Source organism: Rattus norvegicus, chromosome 15, assembly GCF_036323735.1.
Source record: "Rattus norvegicus strain BN/NHsdMcwi chromosome 15, GRCr8, whole genome shotgun sequence".
NCBI lineage: Eukaryota > Metazoa > Chordata > Mammalia > Rodentia > Muridae > Rattus > Rattus norvegicus.
The window spans coordinates 30,673,579-30,682,029 of NC_086033.1; the positions used below are offsets into that span (position 1 = coordinate 30,673,579).

An 8,451-nucleotide genomic window follows, 5' to 3' on the forward strand; every position below is an offset into this window, starting at 1 on the left:
ATAATAGTCTTTTTAAAGACCAAGCCTGGGTTTAATAAATAAATTGCATTTCTTGCTTTTAATTAAATTCATCCCTGATTTGATTGTTTCTTTCTATTTATTATTTTAGGAGTGTCATTTCTAAGAACTTTCTAAGGCTTTTCAGTATATATTTAGCTACAAACTGGATATTTCTCAATTTGTCTTGATGTAGGTCCATCTCCTTTGCTGGGTATGGTAAACATGCCTTCAACTCCAGCACCCAGGAGGTAGTGGCAGGTGGATGTTTGTGATTTTGAGGCCAACCTGGTGAGAACTCACAACTACATAGTCAATTCCAGGACAACCAGGATTAGAAATATAGACATTGTCTCAAAAAAAGAACAAATAAATAAACTTCCTTCATATAAATGCCTCCAGTGTGCCTCATAAATATTGTTGTGTTTTCATTTTCTTTGAATTCTAGGGATTTAATATTTTCCATATTGGCTCCATTGCCAGTCACTAGTGTGGTACTTAGTTTCCATGGCTTGTGCTCTTGCTGCAGTTTCCACTGCTTTTATCAGCCATCTTTATTGCATTGCTATGAGATATAATACAAGATTTTATTACAATGTTCTCCATTTGTTGAGACTTGCTTTCTGTCCTAACACACTGTCAATCTGTAAACATTTTCTTGGGGCATTGAGAAGTATGTGTATTCTTCAGTGCTTGGGTTCAATATTCTATGTGATCTATTCTATTGGTAAGACTTTTCTCCGAAGTCTCAGTTCATTGATGGTTTAACACTCTGCAATGTTTCAGTTTGGGTTTTCTTCAGCAATTTTATCTTGTTCAACTGTATTTTCCGGACTTGGATATACTTCCTTATTTCATTCATTTCTTTCATTTGTTTGCTTTGCTTTGATTTGTTTTGTTTTGTTTTTACTGTATTTGTGTCTGTGTTCAGTTGTTTAAGCACACTTATAATCACTCTTTTGAATTCTTTGTCTGGAATTTCTTCCAGGCAATGTGTATGGGATTAGTGATGTGTGGAGTAGACCTATATCTTGGTTTTTCACTTGTTTCTGTGTTGGAATCTCACATCTAGAGTACATTGTTGGTTATGGTTCTTCCTTCTTCTTTTCCTTCCTTTACTATGCCCCCATCCCATGATCCTGTTCAGTCTGCCTTTCTTCTTAGTAGAGGCATGTATAATGTACAGGAAAACATTAAGTGTGAGTAATTTTCCTACATGGGTCTGGTACAGAATGTTCCAGAATGGCATGTGCGATCCTAAGCTGGAGCAGTCAGGTAGCCTGTTTGTTACAAAAGCCTGTGGCCTGGGCTGCTGGAACGAAGTTCCTAGAGGTTTTAGATGGATCTAGTGCAGCAGGCTGGCCAGGGACTGGAGGATAGTTTCTACAATGTGTACAGCTAAGCAGGGGAAACAAATCCTTTTCTGGAGGAAGCCCATGGATTGTGTTTCTTGTTTACTAAGTTTCTGGGTGAGGTAGGCACCTAAGCATAGGAATCCATGTTTCTTTCTTGTTGTAGGAAGCTGAGTATGATAGATTTCTGGAGCAAAATTCAAGGGATTCCTGGAAGCTGTTGGTGGGTCTGATTCATGTGCCCATAGACAATCATGACGCTTAGTTCCCAGGTGGTATAAGTGGGTCTCACCAGAAGAGGTTTTCTCTACTATTCTAATGAAAGGTTTATAATTATAAACCTTTCTTTTAAAACTTAAGTCTTCTGTAAACTTTTTAACCTAAAAGTTATATTGAGAGAGAGAGGGAGAGAGAGAGAGAGAGAGAGAGAGAGAGAGAGAGAATGAACTTGGTGGTTAACATTTGATGGATAAAATATGCACACGTCTTTGGAAGGTAACTATGCTCACCATCACACCATCAAAGCCCCATTCATCTTTACACAGAACATGCTAACTAATAATGAGGAAAGAAATATCAGAATTAAAAGACAACATGGATCTAACAGACATCCACAGAACACTTCACCTAAAGCTGCAGAGTACACGTTCCTCCCAATAGCACATGGAACATTTTCTAAAACAGATCACACTACTGGTAATAATTTAATCCTTAACAAATACAAAAGAATTAAAACGAATGCTTGTTTCTCATAAGATTGTTGTGTAATAATATCAGAAGTCAATAGCAAGAAAAACTGAACAATTACGTAGAGATGGGAAAAGAGTCAATGATTCATTGAAAACAAACAGGGAAAAACTTCAAAATTCTTAGAGTAAAATGAAAAATAAATCACAAATTATAAAAACATTTTAGGTACATTAAAAGCAGTTATATAGACAGGAATATGGTTTACTGTGTAAACTGTCTGCCTTTCTCTTCCCTCCTCCTCCTCCTCCTCCTCCTCCTCCTCCTCCTCCTCCTCCTTCTTCTCTCTCTCTCTCTCTCTCTCTCTCTCTCTCTCTTCTCTCTCTCTTTCTCTGTGTTTTCCAGGGTCAGTTGCTCAAAAGCATTGCTTTCACTTTATGGGTGTCCATTTTCTGTGTACTTGTCTTGTTTGATTGCTATCAGTGTTAAAATCTTTTCACTGTGTAGGTTCTCACTGGTTCCAGAAATTCCAAATTTGTACATCTTGGGGTGGCTAGTGTCTGAACAGGCATTGTATCCTGGTTGGGCTGGCAGGAGAGCAGTGAGATCCATTAATGGAGTATCTGTCTCAATGTCTTCTAATTCTACTTAGCATTAACTATTCTGTATGATCATGAAGCTGTCAGGAATGTCTCAGAAATATTTATTCTAAGATCATAGAAATGTGTTAAACTGTGTGCTATAGGTAGATAACATTCAATCAGTTCTCAGCTCTGCATTCTATAACTATAAGACAAATTTTGAATAAAATCAAAAATTAAATGAAGAAAAGTAATATCATAAAGGGGACTGGAGCAGCTGGTGCAGCAGAAAGGAGCTATCCACAAGGTGGCAGAGCATCTCCGTGGCTGCAAACTCACAAAGAGACTCTCTGCTTGCCTGTCATAAGAGCAGCCTGCAATCAGCAGCCCTCTGTACAGACAGATGAAGAAGCCTCAATGCTTTGACCCAGAGCTGATCACAGAAGCATCCTGTCTGACTGAAGGCCACAGTCCAGAGGGAGAGCAATGAAGACACTGACTGGATCTTTGTTCCTGTGCTTCTGGCTGTAGCTGAATTGTGAGTGAGAGCTTTGGGGGGAAAAGGTGTTTGTCAGTGTTCGTTATCAGTCTGTGGAGCAGACTGGCCTTTTCCAGATTTTCTGAAATCAGTGTAAGAAGGAAAGCAATGTCTGGAGAATGGCAGCCTCATGGTCTTCTGCTCTTTCCTTTTGCACAGGTGTGAGCAGAGGAGAGCAGGTGGAGCAGCGCCCGTCTCACCTGAGTGTCCGGGAGGGAGACAGTGCCGCTATCGTCTGCACCTACACAGACAGCTCTTCCTCTTATTTCTGCTGGTACAAGCACGAGCCCGGAGCAGGTCTCCAGTTGCTTATGGAGATTTTCTCAAGTACAGAAGTAAAAGAAGGACAAGGATTCATTGTCCTACTGAACAAGAAAGACAAACAGCTCTCGCTGAACATCACAGCTGCACATCTTGGGGACTCTGCCACATACTTCTGTGCAGTCAGTGCACAGTGCTCCTCAGGCACGTCCTGTCTGTACATAAACCTGGGATCAGGGCCAGAGACAGATGCATTTTCCTCTGCTGAGACCAGGAGCTTCCTGTATTTTATGCTTAGGAAACAGATGTTCTAAAACACCTTAAAATCCTGTTTCTAAAACATACAATGAGTGCTAGAGCATTGAATGATGTCTTAGTGAGAATAACTAATTAGATGTCAAGACTCTAGAGTTGATTGACAGGTGTCATTTAGATTGCCCCCACTCTAAAGACATCTCGATGCAACTGGTGGAGAATACTCATTATACAAAGGTTCTTATCTTTTAATAATGGTACTTAGTATGTTCACTAGGATATTAATGGACACTATAGAAAATCATTAAAATAGAAAGCAATTTTTTCAAGTATCAGAACTTGATATGTGTGTGTGATATGTATTTCATTTACATATAGCATATATTATTTTAGACAAACATTACATATGATGCCCTATGTTGGCTCCTTCTCCTCCTCCTCCTAGGTGCATCCTCTCCTACTGAGGCCAGACAAGACAGACAAGTTTTGGGAACAGGATCCACAGTAGGCATCAAATTCAGGGAGAGCTGCCACTCCAGTTGTTGACAGACCTGCATGATGATGCACTTCTGCTACCTATGTGCAGGGGGCCTAGGGCCAACCATGTGTGCCCTTTGATTGGTGCCTCAGTCTCTGAGAGCCCCCAAGGGTTCAGGTTAGTTGACTCTGTTTTTCTGTTGTTGTTTTGTTTTGTATATTTTTGGAGAGACCTTGTGTTTTCTGGGTCTACCAGTCTGTCCCCTAACTTTTCCACATGACTCCATGAGCTCCATCTGATGTTTGGCTGTGGGTCTCTGCATTTGTTTGTGATAGGTGGAGCCTCTCAGAGGACAGTATACTAGGATCCTGTCAGCAGGCATAACAGAGCATCATTAGTAGTGTCAGAGATTGGTTCTTATCCATGGGATGGGTCTCAATTTGGGGGCAAGTCACTGTTTGGTCCCTCCCTTTGCCTCTATTCTATCTTTGTCCCTGAACATCTTGTAGGCAGGACAATTTTGGGTCAAAGTTTTTGTGGGTGGGTTACTGTCTTTATCCCCCATTAGTAGTCCTGCCTGGGCACAAGAAGTGGCCATTTTAGGATCCATATGCCCACTACTAGGAGTCTCAACTAGAGTTGCACATACAGACCCCTTGCTCCCCTCCCCCGTGCAGGTCTCTGGCACATCCTAGAAAAACCCCCTGACCACTCTCCACTCACCACCTCTGCCCAACACTGATTTCCATTCTCTTTTTCCACACATGATTTCCCATTTCCTGCTCTTTTCCCTCCGTTCCTTCTTTTCATTCGCCTTCAATATATATTTTATTTCCTCTTCTGAGAAAGACTCAATCAGCCTCCCTTGGATCCTCCTTGTTATTTGGACTCCTTGGGTCTGTGGATTATGATATGGTTTCCCTGAAATTTATGGCTACTCTCCATGTAAAATGAGTACATACCATGTATTTCCTTTTTGGTCTGCGTAACCTCACACAGCAAGATATTTTTTAGTTCCATCCATTTGCCTCCAAATTTTTTGATGTCCTTGGTTTTAATAGCTGAGTAGTATTCCACTGTTTAAACGAACCACATTTTCTTTATGTATTCTTCAGTTGAGGGACATCTAGGTCGTTTCCAGCTTCTGGATATTACAAATAAATCTGCTTGAACATAGTTGAGCAAATGTCCTTGTAGGATGGTAAAGAATCTTTTGGGTTTATGCCCAGGAGTTGTACAGCTGGATCTTGAGATAGAACTATTTCCAGTTTTCTGAGAAACTGCTAAATTGATTTACAGAGTGGTGTGACAAGTTTCCACTCCCAGCATCACTGGAGGAGTGTTCCCCTTGTTCCACATCCTACATGATCTTAGCCATTCTGATGGGTGAAGGTGGGATGTCAAGGTTGCTCTGATTTGTAGGAGATTTCTCTGTTCTGTTTAGCTCTGTGCCTTATTTTTAAATTGGGTCATTTGTGTTGGTGTCTACCTTCTTGAGTTCCTTATATACTTTAGATATTAATCCTTTGTCAGATGCTGGGGAGGTGAAGATATTTTCCCAATGTGTAGAGTGTCATTTTGTTCTATTTAAGGAGTCCTTTGACCTACTGAAGATTTTCAGATTCATGAGGTCCCAGTTTTTAGTTGTTGATCTTAGTGCCTGAGTTATTGGTGATGTGTTCAGGAAGTTGTCTCTTTACCAAAAAGTTTAAGGCTACTCTCTACTTTCTGTTCTATTAGATTTAGTTTATCTGGTTTTATGTTGTGGTCTTTGATCAACTGGGATTTGAGATTTGTGCAGGGTGATAAATAGGAATTATTTGCACTCTTCTACATGAGGACATCCAGTTAGATCAGCACTATTTGTTGAAGATGCTCTAGCTTTCCACTGCATGAATCTGGCTTCTTTTTCAAAAAGTCAAGTGTTCATATGTGTGTGGGTATGTTTTTGCGTGTTCTATTTGACTCCATTGATCAGCCTGTCTGTTTACAAACCCAAACCAAGCAGTTTGTATTACTATTGCTGTGCAGTAGAGCTGGAAGCCAGGGATAGTGATATCTCCAGAAGTTTGTGCTTTATTCATTTTGCAGGTAAGTTTAAGCTATCCTGTTTCTTTTTTCTACATGAGGTTGAGAATTGGGGAACAAATTTCGATGTTCCTGTGTGAAAAAGTATGATGACACCTCTATTTAAGTATGATGACACCTCTATTTTATTCAATACATAAAATCTAAGTTTGAATGGATCCTAGATTAAAAATAAAATAGCAAAGCTATAAACCATATGTAAACAAAAATGGTGTAGATTCTTGTGAATGGTCTAGGCAAGTCTTAAGTATTTTACTGGAATGGGAAGGAAAAATGAAAACAGATAAAATGATCTTTATGGTTCAAAGTACATTAATGATAACATGAAAATGGCCCCACAATGGGAACAAAGTACTGACAATTCCTTTGTCTGATAGCACACTTCAAACCACAATTCATAAGCCTCTCCTTACCTTAGTAATACACAGAGAAGTAACTTAGTTTTTAAAATGAGCAAAAAGATAAATAGATGGTCTACTAATTATTTTATGGAAATGCTTGATAAACACACGGAAGAACGTTGAACACTGCATTTTTAGAGAAGGACAAAATTACAAAGTATACTGTACAGGTGGTGGTTTGAATAGGTACACCCATCCACATAGATTCCTGTGTTTGAATATGGAGTGGCACTATTAGTATGTATAGCTTTATATGAGGAAGTGTTGTCTTGTTAGTGGTAGTATGGCACTGTGGAGATAGGGCTCTGAGGTCCTAAGTGCATCCAGCCTGTTTTCGTTGCCTGAAGATCAAGAGGCAGAACGTTCAGCTCCTTCACCACCATGACTGAGCATTGCCAGGCTTCCCACCATGATGATAATGGGCTATACCTGTCTATTATCTGTAATGTCCATTAACTGTAAGCTAGCCCCAATTAAATGTTTTTATTGAAACAGTTGTCTTGTTCATACTGCCTTTTCACAGCAATAAAACCATAAGACAATACCACTCCCAGTAAAACTGAAAATATAAAATAGAGACAATATAACAAGTTTTGTCTAAAGTCTGGAGAATTTAAATAAGCATGCATTGTTCATGGGAAGGAAAAATATTGAAGCTGCTTTGGAAAATAGTAATTTCCTAGTAATGTACTAAAGAGAAGTGAGAGTGTGTATTACCTAAGAAGTAGTATACAAGTGCTCATATCTGTGTACCCATAACTTCACAAAGTCGGAATAATCCAGTGGCTGCCAGTAGATGACTGGAAAATATGTAGCCAACCCATGGAAAGCAATGTCACACCGATGGGAAAAAATGACATATTGACCTCTGCTAAGAAATGAAGTGTGAAATACAAAAAAGCACATGATAGTAACCAACTGCAACAGACCACATATGTAATAGCTATTAACCTATTAATAAGATTTTATCAGTGGCAGAATTAGAGGGAAAAAGACAGGCATAACTATTCCTAGGTATGAAGTTGATTTTTGTGGTGAGGAACTTTGTTAAAATTTATTTGATGGTGTTGAGATAGTTCTGTGTGTAAAACAATAATCATAGACTACACTTGAATGGCTGAATAATACAGTGTATGAATGCTCATCCAATAGAATATTCACAATACAAAGCTATAACAAACCGAAAAACATTAAGAGTAGACAGCTTGAAAGTGAAATCAAAGCTCTCCCCTCCAAGCCTCTTAAGACCCTGTTCATTTTGATTCTGTCATCTGGACTGGGACACTCACCACCTCCTGGGGCTCTCACAGCCTGCTCACTACACCAAAGCTTCTGTCCTTCCTGGAAGTCTGTCTTTAAACAGTGAGGTTTACATACTGTCCTAGTTTTCTTTCTATTGCTGAAATAAAATCCGACCAAAACCATATTGGAGAGTGAAGTGTTAATTTGGCTCACAGGTTACAGACCATCATCATCGGAAGCCAAGGCAGGAAGTCAAGGAAGAACCCAGAGTCAGGAACTGAAATAGAACCATGGAGGGATGCTGCTAACTGAGTTGATCCTCATTGGTCCTCATGTTTCAGGAGAATTCTTATTTTGAAACAACACAGAACTACAAGAATGGGAGTCCCATTACCCACAGTGAGCTTGGTACTTTCACTTTGATCATTAACCAAGAAAATGCTCCATAGATTTGCTTACATGCCAGTGGAAATGCATTTTATCCAGTATCGGTTCCTTCTTTCTAGATGACTATTGCTTGTGTCAAGTTGACAAAAACTAGTACAAGTTGATGCCTTTACTTCTCACCACA

At 39.5% G+C, this 8,451-nt stretch overlaps 1 long non-coding RNA gene across 1 annotated transcript; it reads left to right on the forward strand.

Moving 5' to 3' along the window:
- The first annotated feature begins 2,897 nt into the window (after positions 1–2,897).
- LOC134482115 (uncharacterized) lies at positions 2,898–8,064 on the forward strand. The gene is made up of 2 exons (XR_010058136.1): positions 2,898–3,155; positions 3,315–8,064. It is a non-coding gene; the product is annotated as an uncharacterized LOC134482115 (long non-coding RNA).
- The last annotated feature ends 387 nt before the right edge of the window (positions 8,065–8,451 follow it).